The sequence below is a fragment of the Rhinolophus sinicus genome, chromosome 6 (assembly GCF_057876585.1).
Source record: "Rhinolophus sinicus isolate RSI-liver-muscle chromosome 6, RSI-T2T, whole genome shotgun sequence".
Classification (NCBI taxonomy): domain Eukaryota; kingdom Metazoa; phylum Chordata; class Mammalia; order Chiroptera; family Rhinolophidae; genus Rhinolophus; species Rhinolophus sinicus.
In genome coordinates this window covers 59695453-59714668 of record NC_142506.1, presented here as the reverse complement: position 1 = coordinate 59714668, position 19216 = coordinate 59695453, and the positions used below count along the sequence as shown (strand labels likewise).

The 19216-nt window shown below is 37.9% G+C and overlaps 1 long non-coding RNA gene across 1 annotated transcript in view; it reads right to left on the bottom strand.

Annotated features, from left to right (window-relative positions):
* LOC148758183 (uncharacterized) overlaps window positions 1–19216 on the bottom strand; it is a 209716-nt gene that overhangs the window by 90105 nt on the left and 100395 nt on the right. The window contains exon 2 of the long non-coding RNA XR_016021637.1: window positions 13267–13354. This is a non-coding gene — a long non-coding RNA (uncharacterized LOC148758183). The remainder of the gene's footprint in view (window positions 1–13266; window positions 13355–19216) is intronic.

Below are 19216 nucleotides of genomic sequence, written 5' to 3'. Positions count from 1 at the left end.
AGTGGCTGAACCCATCAGATCTATAGGGAGCATGATCTCCTATAGTAACTCTTGGGGATATGAACATATCAAGAATAGATTGAGAAGCAAAGACCAAGCAATTAAGTCATGATAGTGGTAAATTTAAAAACTATGAAGGAGTGACGACCAGAGTTCCTGGTGATCACTAAGGCAACGATCAATTCAGAATTATTGCACTTCCTGTTTGCTGGGAGGCCTGGCCATTTCATTTCTTCCCAGATGACCTGATGATGACCTCTGACTTACTAGGTCAAGTGAAGGACATGATTCTTCTCTGAGCTTTAAATTAGACCATAAATGATAGTGTAATTAATGACTAATAAATACAGTCCTTCTTTTCTTTTTTCTTTTTTTTTTTTATCTTCAGAGTGTTTGACTATTTGGGGCACTGAACAGTCAAGATTTCTTACATTACACTTCCAAGTATATAACCAGTGTGACTTCCCAAATCTACATAGGACCAACTGCTACCAGGATCCCAAAACACCATAGCATGACCTAGGGCACACAGACTGATTCTTCCCTCCCTTATACACACATATGCAAAAAAAGAAAAAAAAAAAAAAAAAAAGGCTTGCAAATTGTCTTCAGCTTTCAAAAAATACTTTGGTAGCTTATTCCAAACTATTTTGGACGGTGGCGCAGAGGGCATATTCATCAAACATGTAATATTTGTATTTTTTCATCTTACTTTTCTATCACTATTTTCACTTTTTTTTTTTCAGCTTGAACCAGCTAACTGCCCATGGAAATCCCCTGATAATTAAGTTTATTTACACAAGAAATGGAGGGCTCCACCTTGAAGGTATCCGTGGAATGCTTTCCTCAACCTCCTGGAGGGATTCCATACTTCCTGAAACTCCAGGTTAATTATCTCATCAATTAGGCCGGGAACACTCCCCTTCTTTGAGGACATCACTTCCTTACACTGAACACTGTTTCTCCTTTGCAATTAATGATTCAGGAAATCGTTTTTCATGACTACGGTTATTTATTATTTCCTACGAGTGAGTGGCATATCCCATGATAACACATAATGAGGAATTAGAGAGCAACCATCAAAAGAAAGGCCATAATCTTCAGTTTCAGACAGAGTTACTGGTTCCAAATAAGTTGTGGGGAACAGGCTGGGGGTCGATCCTGACGCTACATGAGAAACACTGTTACGCATCGGTCCTCTACACATGGTAACAACGCTGGTGATGACAGTAACCCTAGTTCAGGAGCTGTATAGAGATACTTGTATCATTCATTCCAAACCCCCTCCCCCTCCAAAATGGATGGTAAAGCAGGCAAGAGAGCACCAGTTAAGGCCAAGATGAAAGCGGTATCGAGTAATAGATGCCATAGAAGGAGGAACACAGGGTTTCCGGTCCCAGCATGCTTCACCTGGTTGGTGGTGAGACAGCTTCATTTCATTGTGTACTCTCAGTACCTCTGAAAAAGTGTTTCTGTTATTTTTCACTTATTAGTACCATCTTCTAATCCTTAACTCAGGACCTATGTGGATTTTAGCCTATTTATCACTACCAGCATCCTGGACTAGTTAGAAGAAACCTCACTTTGCAGCTGAGAAAACAGAGGCTGATGTCAATTAAATACCTTGCTCAAAGTCACCCAGGTGGTTAAGAGAAAGGCATTTTGCAAACCCGGGTCTGGTCCCCCTGCTTCCAAAGCCCACCTGTCAAATGCTCAGCCATACATCAGAACCCGCCCTTTGCACATTACTTCTACCTGAGACTGCTCCGGCCAGGTATACCGTGTTGATACAGAATTATTGGGCTCTATAGCACAGAGTTTTACAATTATATTCACAATCCTTTACCCTCAATTCCAGAATCTATAAAGAAGGGAAACTGAATTTTTTTTTGTTTTGAAAGTTTGGTATCAACTTTCTTCTGGTAGCAAAATCTAAACAAACCTGACATAGGCCTCTTTATAATTTGAATATTTACAAGTTTCCCTAAAAAAAAAAAAAAAATTGTTTGATTAAAGAGGACTGTCCAGACACTCTTTAACACCGGGAGTTTTATGTTATATACTGTATATGCTCCCTATTATTTTTTTTTAAATTAAGTTTCTTTGCACAAAAATGTTCAGTGAAAAAAAATAAAAGTCCTAAATATGAATTCCCAAATGCAACTGGCTCCAAGGATTTGGAAAAGAAAATACAGGTCTATCCTTCTAATGAGGGTTAATCGAATCAAGTTGCCACCATTAGCTCTGACTTCCCCTAGCTCAGTGATTCTTAGATTGGCCTGCACATTGGAATCACAGGGGAGCTTTTGAAAGTCCTAATACCCAGGCTTTACCCCAGACCAATGTCAATCAGAATCACTGGGGGCGGGACCTACACATCATCATGGCTGAAACTCCACAGCCAATCCCAAGGTCTGTGTACCTGTCTGAGAACTACTGTCTGGTCCTAAGCCAGTCATTCATGCAATCCTTTCTGGTTAAGCCAATCAGATATCCATGCTCTGCCTCCCATGACCAGATCATGACAGCACCCAACCACCATGAGACACACACAGTTGACAACAATAACTGGAATTGATAAAGACAAAAGGAGCCTCCATGTTGAATTGCGTCTCCCTAAAAGATATGTCCCAACCCCGAGAACCTCAGAATGTGACCTTATTTGGAAATACAGCCATTGCAGATGTAGGTAGTTGAGACAAGGTCATACTGGAGTAGGGTGGGCCTTTATTCCAATATGGACTAGTGTCCTTATAAGGGGAGGAGACATACTGAGAGGAGAATGACATGTGAAGACACAGAGACACACGGGGAGATGACCGCCACATGACAATAGAGGCAGACATTCCAGTGATGCATTTACGAGCCAGAGAACACCAGAGGTTTCTGGCAAACACAGTAGCTAGGAAGAGACAAGGAAGAACTCTACTGGTTTCAGAGGAAATATGACCTTGCTGACACTTTGATTTCAGACTTCTAGATTCTAGAATTGAGAATAAAGTTCTGTTCTTTTAAGCCACCCAGTTGTGGGACTTTGTTACAGCAGTCCTAGGACACTGACACAGCACGTGTGCGGGAACGAATCACAGTCCCACATTTCGAATGTCCCCAGAACCCCCTAGATCCTCCATGAACAGCTAATCATGGCGTCCGAGCACTGCAACTGGAGGTGAACTGAAGGGGGCAGCTGGCTTACCATGAGAAATGCACATCGTAGTAACTGACATTTATTGAGGGTTTAGTATGTTCCAGGCACATATCACCTACACTAGTTCATTGAATCCCAAACAACGCTTTGAGCTAAATACTATTTAGAATGCTGTTTTCAAACGAGCCGATACTGTTTATTAAGGAGAAAGCTGAGGCCCCTATACACCAAGCCACTTGTCCAGGAATGCTCCCATGATGAGATGAGCCAGACCCTACAAGCCCTACTTTCTGGGTCAGCTTGGGAGAAAACTCTTGGTGAGTGCAGATAACTCAGCAAGACAACTGCCTTGAAGAGTCAGAGGCCTAGTTCAGCCCGCTATGCTGCAAGAGTGGAGTCACAGCTCTGATGCGACAAACACAGGAGTTTGGCATTCAGCTCTTGCAGCTGCCACAAAGAATTAAAGAAAGTGAATGAAAGCAAAGGAAAGGCAACAACAAAAATGCCAGCAGCAGCAGCAGGCGGGGGGGGGGGGGGGGGGGGGCCAATTACTACTGGGTGAAGTGTGAGGAAAATTGAAGTTGGTGATGGTTCAAGGTTATGTTGAAATTCCAGAGCAGTGGGCTTGCATAACCATGAAACATGGAAATTAAAGTATTACTGATGTTCACACTGTTTATTTCAGGACTTCACTTTCCGTCTCACTTTGTCTCAACAAGTCTCAATTCAGTCACGTACTAACCACCACAGAGAAAGGAAAAAAAATAGAGATGTGGTGTTTGTGTGTGTGTGTGTGTGTGTGTGTGTGTGTGTGTGTGTACCAAAACTGTAAATAAATTAGGAGTAGGGAAAACTACAAAAAGTATCATATAATCCCCTCTGTTTGCTTCTGGCTATGTCCAGTGATATCACGTGAAACAAAGCATATTGTGATCATTATTAGGTCCCAACAACTTGAAAACATTTTTTTTCAGGCAAAAGCTTTCTGCATTCACCTACCATAGAAAGCACTGATGACTTCTGAATGTTCTACAGTAATAATCATTAAGTTTGTTGAGCATTTATGTCCCAGACAGTTAATCTTCCTGATAGCCTTACAAAGAAAGCACAACAATCACCATTTTGGAGTGGAGGAAATTGAGCTTAAGAAACTGCAAGAACTGGGCCCAGGTAACAAAGCTACTAAGAGGAAGAGACAAGATTAGAACTCATGCCTGCCTGTTTGATCGCGAAGCTAGAACTGTAAGTCACCATGTCGTTTTTCTGCCACTTTATGTCGCCTCTAGCTGGTACTAACCATCCCTCTGCCATGTCCAATTCCTCCCCTCTCCTTGGCACTTACTACAGTCTGTAAGTGCTACGTGTTGATGACCAATTGCACAGTGTTATTTTTCTCAGACTAAAGATTTTAAGTTATCACATCAGACTTTGGCTTACCCTCCCTCACATCTGATTAGATGCCTTCTTTAGGGTGTTTGTACTCGAGGCAAACAATGGTTTTCTCCCACAGCCTGTTTGGGTCAGAGCAACTGCAACTCTCAACTCTGAACCAAGGCCCCTGTTCAATTTTTATACCACAGTACTCCCTTGCCAACTGTAGTTTGATAATTTAAAAAGTTTGTGTCTGCATACCAAAATTTGATTTCATTTGGATCCTTAAACAAAAGGACAGATCAGAAATGATTGTTGCTAACCCTTCCCTCTCCATCACAGAACGATTAAGTAGGTCCCTGGGAGGATGACAGAAAAGATATTTTTCACGTCTCATCCTTTCAGGATATGGATAAAAGACTAAAAGATCCAACCCAGCAACAATTGCCTTTGAGTCACACGACCACTTTTTAAAAAATCAGGAATTTTGTTAAGATTTACAAAAATGAAAAAAGGAAGAAAGCTAACTTAATATAGAAATTTCAGAGTTCAGTCTGATTAGACAATATTTGCGGAAAATTTTACTTAACTGATCATGGTACTTTCTGATCAATTGACAAAGGTTATAGAAAAGAGTTATGTGTCACAGATAATGCCACACGTTCATCACATCCTGTTTTGTATACCTCATTCCTGGAAATACGAAAAACTCCATTTTTCAACCCCTTAAAGGTAGGGGAAGGCATATGGTGAGTTCTAGCCAATAAATTTTGACTAGAAGGGATGAGCGTCCCCTCCAGGGTGAGGCTGCACAGAAGAAATTCAATTTTCTTCCTCTGCCTGTGAGATCAAGGAGGTCTCATATTGAGCTGGTAGAAACACAACAGGCTGCCCTGGTGAGCCACACACTCAGATACCTGGAGAGTCACCTGAACCTGCAGCAGATTTCATGTGAGTGGGGAATATAATTCAACAGGAAAACCATTTGTGCCTGATGTTTTCTCTGGAGAGGGTTTTAACAAGGAACTTTAGTTTCTTTAACAAGGATGGGCGATTTGAAATTCAAGTATTACGATGGTCACAATGTGTATTTCAGAACTCCATTCTCCATCTCACTTTGTCTCAACAAGTCTTGATTCAGTCATGCACTTACTACAATAGTGAGAGAGGAATTTTGTCACTGTTTATTTTTAGTCTTTTTGTATATTTTTAGCCTTTTTTTTAATATTTCATTAATTGTTTTACTCTTATATTTATCATTTCCTTCTCTCTACCTATTTTGGAATTGCATGACTTTTTCCCAGCTTCCTAATGTGGAAAAGGTCTTAAGAACTTCTTGGGTCATTGATCTTAGACCCTTCTTTTTAAACATAAGCATTTAATATTCCATGCGTACTTGAAAAAAAGTGCATTCAAGTACACATGGAATATTGACTGGAATGTTTTATGAACAGCAACTAGATTAAGGTGGTTATGGCATTGTTCCCTAAAATCTGCTATATCTTTAATATTTTTTCTCTAGTTGTTTTATCAATTGCTTAGAGAAGGGTGTTAAAATCTTCCACTGTAATTGTGGATTTCTCTATTTCTCCCTTTAATTCTGTGTATTTTTGTTTCACGTATTTTGAAGATCTCTTATTAGGTGTGCATATGTACGTATATGTTTTCCTGATGAATTGAGCCTATTATCATTATGAAATATCCCTTTCTCTCTGGGAATCTCTGTCTTGCCGTATTCCTTCACAAGTCTGATACTGATATAGCCACAAAAGCCTTCTGGTTAGCTTTCCATCTACCTGTGTCTTTACATTTAAAGTGCACATCAGACAGAGAGAACGTAGTTGGGTCTTGCTTTTTAAAAATCCAATCTGAAAATGCCTTTGATTGGAGTGCATACAGTATCTATTCTTCACATCAGTTCAGAGATAGATTTTGGTCTCCCATTTCACTGTTTGTTTTCGGGTCATCCCCTCAACTTCCATTCCTTGCTTCCTCCTTTCCTGCCTTCTTTTGATACTAAATTTTTTTAGAATTCAATTTTAATTTATCTATTGGATATTTAGCAATACCTCTTTACATTAATTTTTAGTGATTAAGGGATTACAATATACACCTTTGATTTTTCAGGGTCTATTTAGTGCTAATGTTACAGAACTTCCCATAACATGTAAGAGGCTTGCCACTATATGTGGCCATGTATCCCTTTCTTTATCCTCTATGCTAAATTTGCCACATGGATTGTATCTATAAACATTACAAAACTACATAATAAATTATTCTAATTTTACTTTAAAAATTACATGTTTTTTTAATTAAGAAGAAATTGTCATCTTTTAAATGTGCCCTTATATTTATGACTTTCAGTTCTCATCATTCTTTCCTGAAGATCTGAGTTTCCATCTGGCATCATTTTTGTTCAGCCTGAAGAACTCACTTTAGCATTTTTTACAGTGTTAGGTTTGCTGGCAACAAATTCCCCTACTTCCCTTTTATCTGAAAATGGCTTTGCTTTGATTTTATTCTCTTTTTTTTTCAGTTTTATTGAGCTATAATTCATTCTTGATAAATACTTTTATTTGATATAAAATTCTGCATTGAAAGTCTTTTTTCTTTAGTCCTTAAAAATATTGTTCCACTATTTTCTGGACTACATTATAAGTAATGAAAAGTCAAAAATAATTTTAATCAAATTATTGTTCCCCTGTATGTAATATGTCTTTTTTCCCCTCTGCCGCCTTTCAAGATTTTCTCTTTATCTTGACTTTTGAGCAGCTTGACTATGATGTACATAGTTGATTTTCTTTGCATTTATATCGTTCTCATTCACAAATTTTTTTGAATCTAGAATTAATATTTTTTTTCATTTTTATTAATTTAGGTAATTTCAGTAATTGTTTCCTCAAAAAAATTTTTTTTCTCTATTATCTATCTCCTTTTCTTATGGGGCTATAATTACATATATGTTAGAACTTTTGAAATTGTCCCATCAGTCCCTAAGACTTTTGTTCATTCTTTAAAAAATAAAATTATTTCCCCTCTTTTTAGATTGGATAACTTTAATTCATCTATTTCCATATTTTTTGTTCTATCATTTCTAACTTGCTATTAAGCCCATTGAGTTATATTTTTTATTTCAGATATTTTATTTTTCAGTTCTAGAAGTTACATTGATTTTGTTACTGTTTAATATTTCTCTGTTAAGATTTCATATCTTTTCACTGATTATGAACACAGTTTTCTTTATATTTTTGAGCATCGGTATAATTTCTACTTTAAAATCCTTGCCTGCTAATTTCACATTAGGGTTTTTTCCTCAATATTGTGAATGTTTTATTGTGGAGACTCTGGATTCTGTTATTTCCTTCAAAGAATATTAGTCATTTTATGGCAGACAGTTAAATTGGCTGGAACTCTAGCTACTAATTCTCTGTCCCTCGCGTTTGATAACAGAAACTTACTTCCATGCTTGGAGCCTGGTTCTTAAAACCAAAACGTCTGATGATTTTCTATCTGAGTTTCAGCTCTGCAGAGCTTAGATCGGGGCCTGCCATCAAGCTAAGATTCTTTACACATTTGGAAGCTCATCTAGTGTTCTCTTCTTCCAAGTGTTGAGTCCTCTCTAGTATTTCCCTGGTTTGGTCACTTCCAAGGATCTTCAGGTATTTGTTCTTTATACTTTGTCCAATGTTTACAAGTATAACCTACTGTAGGTGAGTCCAAGAGGAGCTATTTGGCTATTACAAGGAGGAAAACCCACCATGAGGAATAAGCTTTGTGTGGTTGTTTAATGGTGCTAGGAAGCAATCTGTTCTACAGCACGATTTAGTCTGTCTTGATTAATACCAGGTACCAGCTGCAGGGTTTTGTCTTGATTTAAAAATATTTAGTTTGTTTTGTAAACAGAGTTTCTTGAGCTTTGATATTTAAGGTGTTATAATTATTACAACTAAAAGGTCAATTTTTTTATTGGCTTTCATACATTTTCTGTTTGACACTGATCTTACAAAATAAAATTTGTCAGTCACGGTACTTTTTAGAAAAGTAACTCCTGCAAAGGGGTGAAAGATTATGTTATTCACCACTGATTTTCCTAATATGAGTACCATACTTTTTTGCTCATTAAGACATTCTGCTCCTTCAGACATCCTAATTTTTTTCCTCACAATTTAAATCATTGTAGACATTTTGTATGTCCCTACTTTATGCTTTTAAGACTTAGAATTTTTAACCAAACCAGTTAATTCTGTGTATAAGTATTTTGTTTAAAATAAGTATTTGGCCGCTCTTCCCTCTTCTGCAATCTACATGTACTTCTTCCAGTTGAAGGAGCTTGGATTGCTAAAGCTAATTTTATTTCAAACATTGCAATAGCGTTAGAATAGCAATAAAATAGCTTTTGCTTTTAACTTCCATTTGTTTAACATTTACTGATAAATTACTAAGCTCCTACTGTTTGCAAAGCCATTGTTTTACTCTTGTATTTGATAGGCAAAGGTAGGGCTACCTGTGGTTCATACATTCAAACTGACAGTGGATAAAACACAGAGTGTAGAAGACGATATAACATTGTCCACCTTTACACACTGGGATAATGTACTTTATTTAACTTATTAAAAAATTCTCAATACAAGTTGGGGATTTGGGTAATTGCGAAGATTCTATTTGGGTTCAGCGTCTCAGTTTTCCATTCTTAATCAACTTGCCCTTTAAGATAAACAGAGAAGCTTTGCTCCCATTTATCATCTATCTCTTTTTCCATTCTTTCATTTACTCTATATCCTTTTTCTCTCTCACCCCTATAGTCCCACCTTCTTTGGCTGGCTGTCAATTCTGTTCCCCATGGCTCCCTACTGCAACAGCACAGGTTATTATAGGTTCTTTTTTATAGGGGGAAGAGAAAAGAAGCCTATTCTGCCCTCAGGGTGTGGGATCAGTGAGACAGTTTTTTTCACACTGCCTATATTAATTATTCTATTGGCATTACGCAAGAGTCTGCACCCTTCTCATTCCCACCTGGTATGTGTTCTAACCTGATAGAAGAAAGGAGAATGAGAAAAAAGCAAAAACTTTGTGACACCTACACCAGATACTTGCAATAGGTACAGTGATCAACAGTGAATAAAAACTACGCCCAGTGAGAAGTCAGGCACAGATAGAAATCATTTTAACATAATGTGGAATAGATCAGAGCAGCATGTTCTACGTAACCAAGTACCGGGGAAGAAGCACTAAGTCTGCTACTTTGCCTGCAGGGTTTCTAGAAAGCTTTTAACACAAGAATATGACATTTGAACAGAATCACGCCTCTAGCCCTTGTATTAGCAGTTCTTTCTGCCTGTAGTGTCTTTTCCTCAACTCTTTCTTCGCATGGCTGACAACTACTCTTCAAGTATTCTCCTAAGTATTAACCAACAACAGGGCTCTTCAAGACCACATGTTCTGTGACGATAAACTCCACCGTTCTCTATCACAGCTCCCTCTTCATCTTCTTCCTAGAGTTAAACACCTTCTTTATGGATGTATTTGATCACTTTTTGTATTCATTCATTCATTGCCTGTTTTCCCAACTTCAATGTGAGCTCCATGAGGGCGGGAATCTGAGACTTATTCACTGCTATATTCCTGGTGCCCAGCCTCATGTCTAGCATATAGTAGGTGCTGAATAAATATTTATTGACTAAGTAAATTGTAATATAGTTACTTGCTTCTATGTCTATCCTCTCCATTAGATTGTGAACCTCTAAAGGGACTCCTGTTGTATTCATTTTGCAATTTCATTTTTGTCTGGCAGTTCCTCCTGCTCTCTCATACATAGTAGGTGCTCAATAAATTCTTTTTGCATAAATAAATACACAAATTGTTATTTATTCTTCCTTTATCCACTACTTTTACTGTAAGGAAGGTAAAGAAATTCTAAGCTTCAATTTTTTTTTTAATTTATCAAAAAGTTTTAAGAGAAAAATAAGTTGTGCACCTCCAAGTTGAGCACAAATAGTTCTGTCATCTCACAGGAGGAAAAACAAAGAAAACCTTTGAGACCATGTTCTACATTTGATTGGGGATAAAACCATGACAAGGTGAAGTACTCAAGAATGTGACCGCTAAATAAAACACTGTTGAAAAATTTTTTTATTTGTATCCTTGGACATATCTTGGGAGGTTAGCAGTTTATAAGGAGACCAGAGATGACATTTCCACCCTGCCAATATTTGGTACATTCCCTTTGCCTCAAATGTGGCAAACATCTCAAATTTAGTCCTTGATGTCTCAGTTGGAAGATGACTTTGCAAGGCCCTTCAAGTGGCAAGCATACCAGCATGAAGATAAGTCAGAGCCACAGAAGGATAAACTTTTAATATTAAGCACTGTTTGATTACAATAAACCTATACTTGGTCATAATAAATTTTTTTTTTAGGTTGTATGCCTTAGCAGGACTTTTAAAAGTCTAGTATGCATTTCTTGTCATAATTATCTTAGAGTCCTTCACCAGGAAACTGCTATAAAAGTTAATTGAATGATAGTTAAACATTTGGCCAGAATCTGTGCCGTGAGTCAAGTCAAAAAGAACAAATACTGAACACCTACTATGTGCACAGCCAGAATCAAATAGATATCACTGGGTCCCTTATTATATGCAGGCTGGAGGGAGATGCTGACGTTAGAAGCAGGCAGTTATAGCTCTGTATGGTGAGTGCTAGCATAGGACGTACACGTGGTACCATGATAGCTCTTAGAAGGGGCCCCTAGTCCACACATGACCAAGAAGAGCTTTGCACAGCGACTTATCAAATGCGATAAAAGATATGCTGATCCTGGCTTATTTTTTCCAAAAGAGTCTGTATCTTCAGAATAGCTTTTCTTTAACCATTGCCATCACACTCGTAATTATTTATCAACATTTTTCTTAGAATACTCATTCATGATGACATCAATCTATTCTATGTCTATATTAAACTAGTGCTTACATAACAAAACCATCTCTGAACTCCAGGTTATGAGAGTTCTCTGCAGTTAAAAGTACACATATTAAGGGTCTTTTTGTCCTTCAACAACTAATTTTCAGTCTATGAAAATCAAGATTGACCTGCTTTACATCTTTAGAGTAATTATTATAGCAAGTATCTGCTACATCACAATTTTTGAATTGGTGGGGTTTGACTTTTATAAGATGAACTACACTTGATATAGAAAAACAATATTCACAATGCAAATTTTGTAAAGTATAGATAAGCATATGAGAAAAACAGAAGTCACATCAGGATAATACCAAGTTATAATGCGACAGAGCTAGAGAAAATATTGGCCATTGGAAATACTGCAGTCAGAGTGAAAAGTTCTGTCTACCCTAATTACAGGACCCACTGGTATTAAACACTCACTCTGTCCCATCACCATAATAACTATAATTTATTGTATGTATTCGCTTAGATGTGTTTCTCCACCGCTAGCCTGAGAGTTCTTTGAGAATCAGAATCCAGTCTTGGAAGCCTAACACCTAACATCGTAACATAACTTTGGTATATAACGTAGTTTCAATCAACATTATCAAATAATTCACTGCTTGATTGAACAATTCATTAAAAGTGCTAAACACTATGCAAATATAAATAGCTCCATGAAGGCAGATATCTCTGTTTGTTTTGCCTACATTTGATTCCAGAATACCAAAAACACTCAATAAGCTTTTATTGATGAGCAAATATGGTCACTCACGTCTATGTAGGATAGGCATGGTTCTACAGACAAAATTGTATCAACAGAGTGAGTATCCTGCAGATATCTTGAGGCTGCTTGGAGCTCAGGAAGCACCCACAGAGGCTACTTAATTCACTTATTCTCTTGTCTTGATTAAAGAAGAGCTAAAGCTTCCTTTACCCAGATGTTCCCTTGCTTGTCCACTCTGGTGGTAAGGAGTGAACTTCAGCAACGAGCAGTGGAAAGTACATCTTGGATGAGTAGAAAAATAAGAAGTAGAGTTTTTCAGACTCCTACCAAGAAACATAGTTTACTTATTTAGGGTGGAATTTTATTTGCATGTTAAGCTCTATGCAGCCAGAATTACAGCCATGTGAGCAAAGGAAAAAAAAAAAATCCCAACCACCACAACACTGGCAAAAAAACACATTTTCACAGGTTAGCAATAAAGCAAAACATTTTTCATTCTTGCCTCAAATTTTTGGCACCACCAAGGGACAATTTTCTGAAGTCAAAGGGAAGAGCAAAGAGGAGAATGGGAATATGCAAGTGGAGTGATCGTAAACATTGGAAAAGGATCAATATTGCTAGATGCTGCTCAGAGGCCTGATACGCAAGGAGGCCTAAGCAGGGCTTCGTGCTTGCTTCCTATGTCTGTTTCTTTCCTTTTTACTGAAAGGCATATTTTCCTATCCATTAAGATTTATGGTTTTCTGCCAACCACTTCCTGGAACACGTTTTTCCCTTTAATTTAACAATGCACATATTAGACTGTAATGTACCCATAAAAACTTCTTTTTAGATAGTGCTCAAAAATGCGTTTCTTGAGGACTCAAGACAAACAGAAATACAGTCTATGCAATTTGGAACCAACTGTCTCCCACTTATTTATTAGTGAGTATGTTGGGGCCATCGTCATTTCACCAGGTCACATTCAATGAATTAAACATTATCTCCAGGTTCTGACAACCCCATAGATACTCTAAGGGTTTCCGAGAAAAATAAGACTGTCACTGATTTTTCTGGCTCATTTGAGCTCTGTATGGCTTACCGTTAGTTGGGATCCAAGAAGTAAGTATTCATCGTCATGTTCCCATGGTTGCCAGCCCCATGGACTGCGTGGCATTTGCCATAATACACTAAACAAAAAAATAAAAAGAAAAATGGAAGGATTAAAAGGGGATTTAAGAAGAGAGAAAATTTCTTAATCATGCTTTCATAACTGTTGGTGAACAGTTGGTTTAAATTTCCAAATAACTCTTTTCAAAAGGTTAGTATCAAAACACATGCAAAAAATAAAAGTCTAAATAAAGCACAATAAATTATTTCACTGCGAAGGTATTAGATTTCAAAGAGAGAAGAGAGTACACATAAGGATATTAGAGTGGACTATATTGGATCTTTGGGAATTGCTGTCAGATATTGATGAAAACAGAGAGACTGTAGGAGATCAGATAAAAGAGAGAAATGATTACATTTGGAAGAACAATGTGAAATACGTGGCCAACAGAGATTTCAAATGTAAGCTAATAGCGATCCACGAAAGAACAAAGTCCCACATCTTTAACCACATTTACAATCATTCAGCATCTGTAAAAATTTTTACATAGCGTTTTCCTCATTTCAAAATTTGCAAAATACATATTTAATAGGTTTAGCATGTCAGTCAGTAATTTTGTCCACAGGCAGTGAAAAGGATTTGTGTTCTTAAAAAATGAGCTGGGTTTTGATGCAGCTGCCCTCTCAGCTTCGTGCCCAGCCAGCTGCAATCACGGCTGATTCGCAGCCCACGGGCACTGGAAACGCTGTGCTCTGTACATTTCAGCATGCGTGCTGGTGAGAAAACCTATCATCTTATATTTTCATCTCCTCTCTCCCAAGTTTCACACCCCCTCCACTTGGAACAGGGAGAGTCCATTTTCAAATTGCTTACTGTCCTCCAAATTGCTTGCTGACCAAAAAAATCACCAAAGAGAAAGTGATGGGAGATTTTCCCAGAACATGTTTTTCTATCTGGATAGGAGTATTAACCGTTAGATTCAAAATGAACAAAGATTACTCAAACTGAAACAAAATTTGAGGAAAAAACGGAAAAGCCAGCTGGGATAGTAACCGGAAGAATAAGTTGGGTCAGCCAGCTCTCCACAGGCAGGGCTGTCCAGCACACCTGGCACTGAAAGCCCCCTTGCGATGACGTCATTGTATTGCGATAAGCTGAAGGGGTCACAGATGAGCGGCCATATGGTCCATTTCAGTTATATGATGTTACGTGATTAAATGATGCAAGCTTTTCATATTGCCCCCCTGTTGCATTCTGTCCTTTTTCCTATCCCTCGTTGTCTGTATTTGCACCAAGTGAACAATTAAAACTAAAATAAGATAGTAGATATTAAAGGCATGTTAGGAAAGCATTCTGAACCAATTAATTAATAACACAGAATCATACCCCTTATATATCTTGGGGTCTATTACAGCAGAGATTTGCTTCAGGATAGAGTATGAGCATCTCAATTAGTAGCTGATCGGTTTTGGATTGGAAATCTTTCCTATCTTGGTAGGCAATCAAAAAACAATACAAAAAGAAATCTGAGTGTGAAAATCTCTCAATGCTCCCCAAATTTTACTATCACTTATAAGCCTTAAACTGGTCTGATATCAAAACTTTGGTGCTGCATCATAAACAGAGATTAGGAAAGCTTTTCCACTCAGCTTATTTCATCTGCCATCTGTAAAAGTCCACATTTACTCCATGCTTATGTGACTCTCTACTCCAGAGGTTCTTAACAGAATAACTACGCTTTGCAGTTAAATTACAAAAATAATTATGCATACGTGGTATGACATGGGGTTTTCTTAGTGGAAACAGTGTAAAAAGGGGGGTTATTTTCTTAATTTGCTTTCTCAGATATGAAGTCATCCCAAATGCACTGGAAGTCGAAAACACAGCTAACAGTAGAACTGCATTCTTAGAGAATTTATATCTGTTGGGACTTTTCAACAATCTCCCTGGGACAGATTTTTGAATTTGTTTCAATCTTGATTACAGTCTACACAATGAACAAAAAGTATTTCTGCACAATGGCAAATCCTAACTGAAAATAATATTGTTTTAGTTTGGAAAAAAAAAAAAATTTTCAATAAAGCCTCCCACTTTGCATTTTGAAAGAAAAAAACAAGTACTAGAGAGAATGAGTGTCTTCCTCGTCACAAGTTACATTTTCACCTGTGATGACTTCGGTGGCACACTGGCAAAGATAGGGGCAAAATAACCTTTTCGTTAAACGTCTTGCAATTCTAGAATGGATTGATGTCACAGCTCTTTGGGTGTTTTTCTTCCCTGGGTCTCTCATCACATTCCAGTTTCCAGGAATATAACAATTTCACATTGTGGTCGAGTGAAAGTGCTCTAGGGTAAGACAGCCTGGGCCGGAGTCCTCAGTCAATCCCTTAGTAACTGTGACCTTGGCCTAGCTACTCAACCTTCCTGGACCTGTTTCCTTATCTATAAAATAGTGACACTATTCCTTCCATCACAAAATTGTTGTGAAATTGAGATGATGTGTATAAGTGCTTCACTCACTACCCAGGATATGGTAATTGCACTCTATTTAATATTAAATTGGCAAAGTTTTAATAATGAGACTGATTTTCTGCTGCTTTTAAGCAATCGGGCTATAAAAAACTAGAAGCCTTTTAAAATATGGAAACTCCTTTTTCCTCCCCACAGGACAAGACCCTCAGCCTGCTAGCATGTGGCTACTGCTCATGACCTCGTCCTACACCCGGTCAATGTGTTATTACTCTTATTTCAGCTAAGTCCAACTTTCTCTCCTCTTACACCCACACACCCCTCCGTGGTCTGAGCTCTCCACACCCTCATGAGCAGAAGGACTTTCTCCCAGTGTTTTATTTTCACTCTTCCCTAATGACCACTCATCAAATCCAAGTTTATTATCATGGAATTATTATTGTTCTAAATCAAATTCCAAAGAAAAACAATACCAGTAGATTTCTTTTCACTTAATGTATTATCAAACAATATAAAACATAGGTTTGACCCAACACGTGTCCTCAATCTATGAAGAAATGCCCGTAGGTTGACCTGCAAATTTCATTTCATATCACTGACTCGTCTAAGAAAAACAAACAAAATAAGAACAGTCCCTGCTGATTACCTTTGAAGAACCTCCCTCATGTGGTGGAGATGTGTTTGGCTGTAAGGTTCTTTAAATGGCTGTTTTCAGTTGGCTTCTTATTATTAAATTGTCCGGTGATATTCATTTTAAGGGAATGGTAGATGACAATATTCAGCTTTCAAAAGCTTATAGGTATCAGTTATCTATTGCTACATAAGAAAACTACTCCAAAACTTAGTGACTTAAAGTTGAGTGACCATTTTATTCATTCACAATTCAATGGGTCAGCCATTTGGGTTGGGCTCAGCTGGCAAGTTCTTCTGCTTATGTCACTTGGGTCACTTATGAAGCTACAGTCATCCACTGACATCTCCGGAGATGTGTGGCCACAGTCAGCTGGGCCACACGTCTCCAGCAGGATTGTCTGGGCTGGTGGCTAGATCCCAAGAGTGCAAGAGCGGAAGCTGTAAGACCTCTTAGGACAGGTTCATACATCATCACATTCACTGCATTCCATCAGTCAAGACAAATCATGTGGCCAAGCCCCGTCATGCATACACAGAGAAGAATTATAGCAGCCATGTTGCAGATAATTTACCGTATCACTAAACCTTTATTGGAATAAATTAAGGCTTAATTTACACTCTTCTTCCTGATTTGTTTAGCTGACATTGTTTTACTCTATACTGTGTGCCAGGTGCTAGCGACACAAAATGGGTTGTATGTATAAATCTTGCTCTAAGGGGTTTCGTCTCTGCCAGAGAAGAAGGTTGGTGGACTTCCCAGATGGTGAATGTCTCGATGACCATGTGATGTAGTTAGTCCTGTTCAGCTGAACTGCTGAACCTGGCCAGGTGTTGCAGACATGTGTGTCATTCATCACAAAAATGGACTGAGCAAGTAGGTTTACGTGTGTTGTTTATAAACCCAACCTCATTACAACAATATAATAGGATCAAGTAAGGCATGAAATATTTTTTGCTGAGACCAAGTCAATTACCTTGTCATCACACCTGAATGACAACACAGATTTTTGATCCCCTTTTGAGACAGATTAGGGTAGTGTTTGAGAGCTTGGCTTTGCAAAATAATGATGATGGTGATGATAATACATCTCAGTATCCTCATATAAAATGCCTCATACAATTATATTGTGGAATAGAGAAAAGAAAACGTAAAGTGTATAAAAATGTCAATTTTCATATATAGCAGTATTGTTTTTTAACTAGTGAAGGAAAAGGACCCTCTTTCAGAACTGTTGAATAAAGATCTAGAATTTAAACTTATTAGTGTCCACGGTTTCCCTCCTTTACCTTCTGCTCTTTAAGGACCTTGGAATACCAAATAAAAATTAATAGAAGATTGCAGATGTAGTATATTGGTTTGAATTAAGAATTAACTTCTTTTCTTAAAACATTTTTTTACTGGACACAACATGAAAAAAGAAGTGTGTGTGTGTGTGTGTGTGTGTGTGTGTGTGAGTGTTTGTGTGTATTTACTATGATGGTCACAAATAACTCCAGATTTTCTTTCTTTCTCATATAAACTCAGCTTTCTTGTAATGAACGCTTTTTAAATCCCTCGTTCCCCAACAGGTGTTGAACATGGGACAACATGAAGAAAGAACACCCAGCTGACAAACCCTAAATTCATTCCAGGGTAAAGCTCTACCAACCCAGAGACAAGCATCAAAATTTATGATGTCAGAAGGAAGGTCCTACTTAAGTGTTTTCAGTAAAGATATTCCAGGAGCCTTGTATCATACGGCTAAATTTCCAATTTAAAAAATTAGTTTTTATCTACTCCAAAGTTGTGATACCGTAGCAATTAAATAATAAAACATCTCTCTTCACTTATGGTCACGACCAACCAATGCCAGAACATTCTTGCAGCGGACAATGCCTGACTCTAAGTTGTGATTGTTAGACTTTGGTTGGTCATGTCATCACTTGAGCATTATTTAAGTATGTTTCTCCTTTTAATTCAATTTCCTGTTTTGTTTTCTCAAAACCATAAATTGCCTTTTAAGAAAGTTTACAAAATGCATATTGTTCTCCCGTGAGACCTGTGCTGTTCCTCAGCTGGGCATTGCCTGCCAAATGACATTTTTTTGAAAATTTTCCCTTTACTGGTTTTGCATAATGGTTGCAACAATTCTCAAGTAATGAAAAAAGAATGAAGAATGCATGTCCTTTCCAGCACATAGCCACAATGTTAATGTTAAAACAAAGCAAAATAAAGCAAAACAAAAACCCACCCTAAAAGTGATCTGGACACCCAGCCATCCTCCTCTCCCCTCCCTTATTTGGATTCAAGATGTTTCCTATCTTCTATCCTCTTATTCAAAGTAAACTATTTATGCTCAGAGAAAATCTGCCATGGAGGACATACATGGTAATGTTCTTGTGGTCATACCACTACCAATGAGTGTAGAATTCCTGGGGGACATGAAATTCTCTGAGCCGATATTGTCTCATTTGTAAATTAGGAGTAGTGGGGCATACTTCGCTGGATTGTTTTGAAGACTAAAGAGAAGTCACGCAAGAGTACCTCACACAGTGTGAGTTGAATTAAATACAAATCTGTTGTCTGCTCCAGGGATGGAACCACCATTTTCTGCCCTCAAGACACAGTGGGTAGATGGCGTGTGAGAGGACACTGGAGATGGGCAGTGATGAAAGACAAGCACACTGGGGAGACACCCTGACAGAGAGAGTACCAGGTCCCTCGCTGCTGGATGCCAGGTAACGTATATGCATAAAATTGGGCCTTTACTCGTTTTTCTATCTACAGCGGCACAGAATAGGTATTAATTATTGTCTGCCGAATTTTGTATTGCCCACACATATATGACTGGTCATCGTA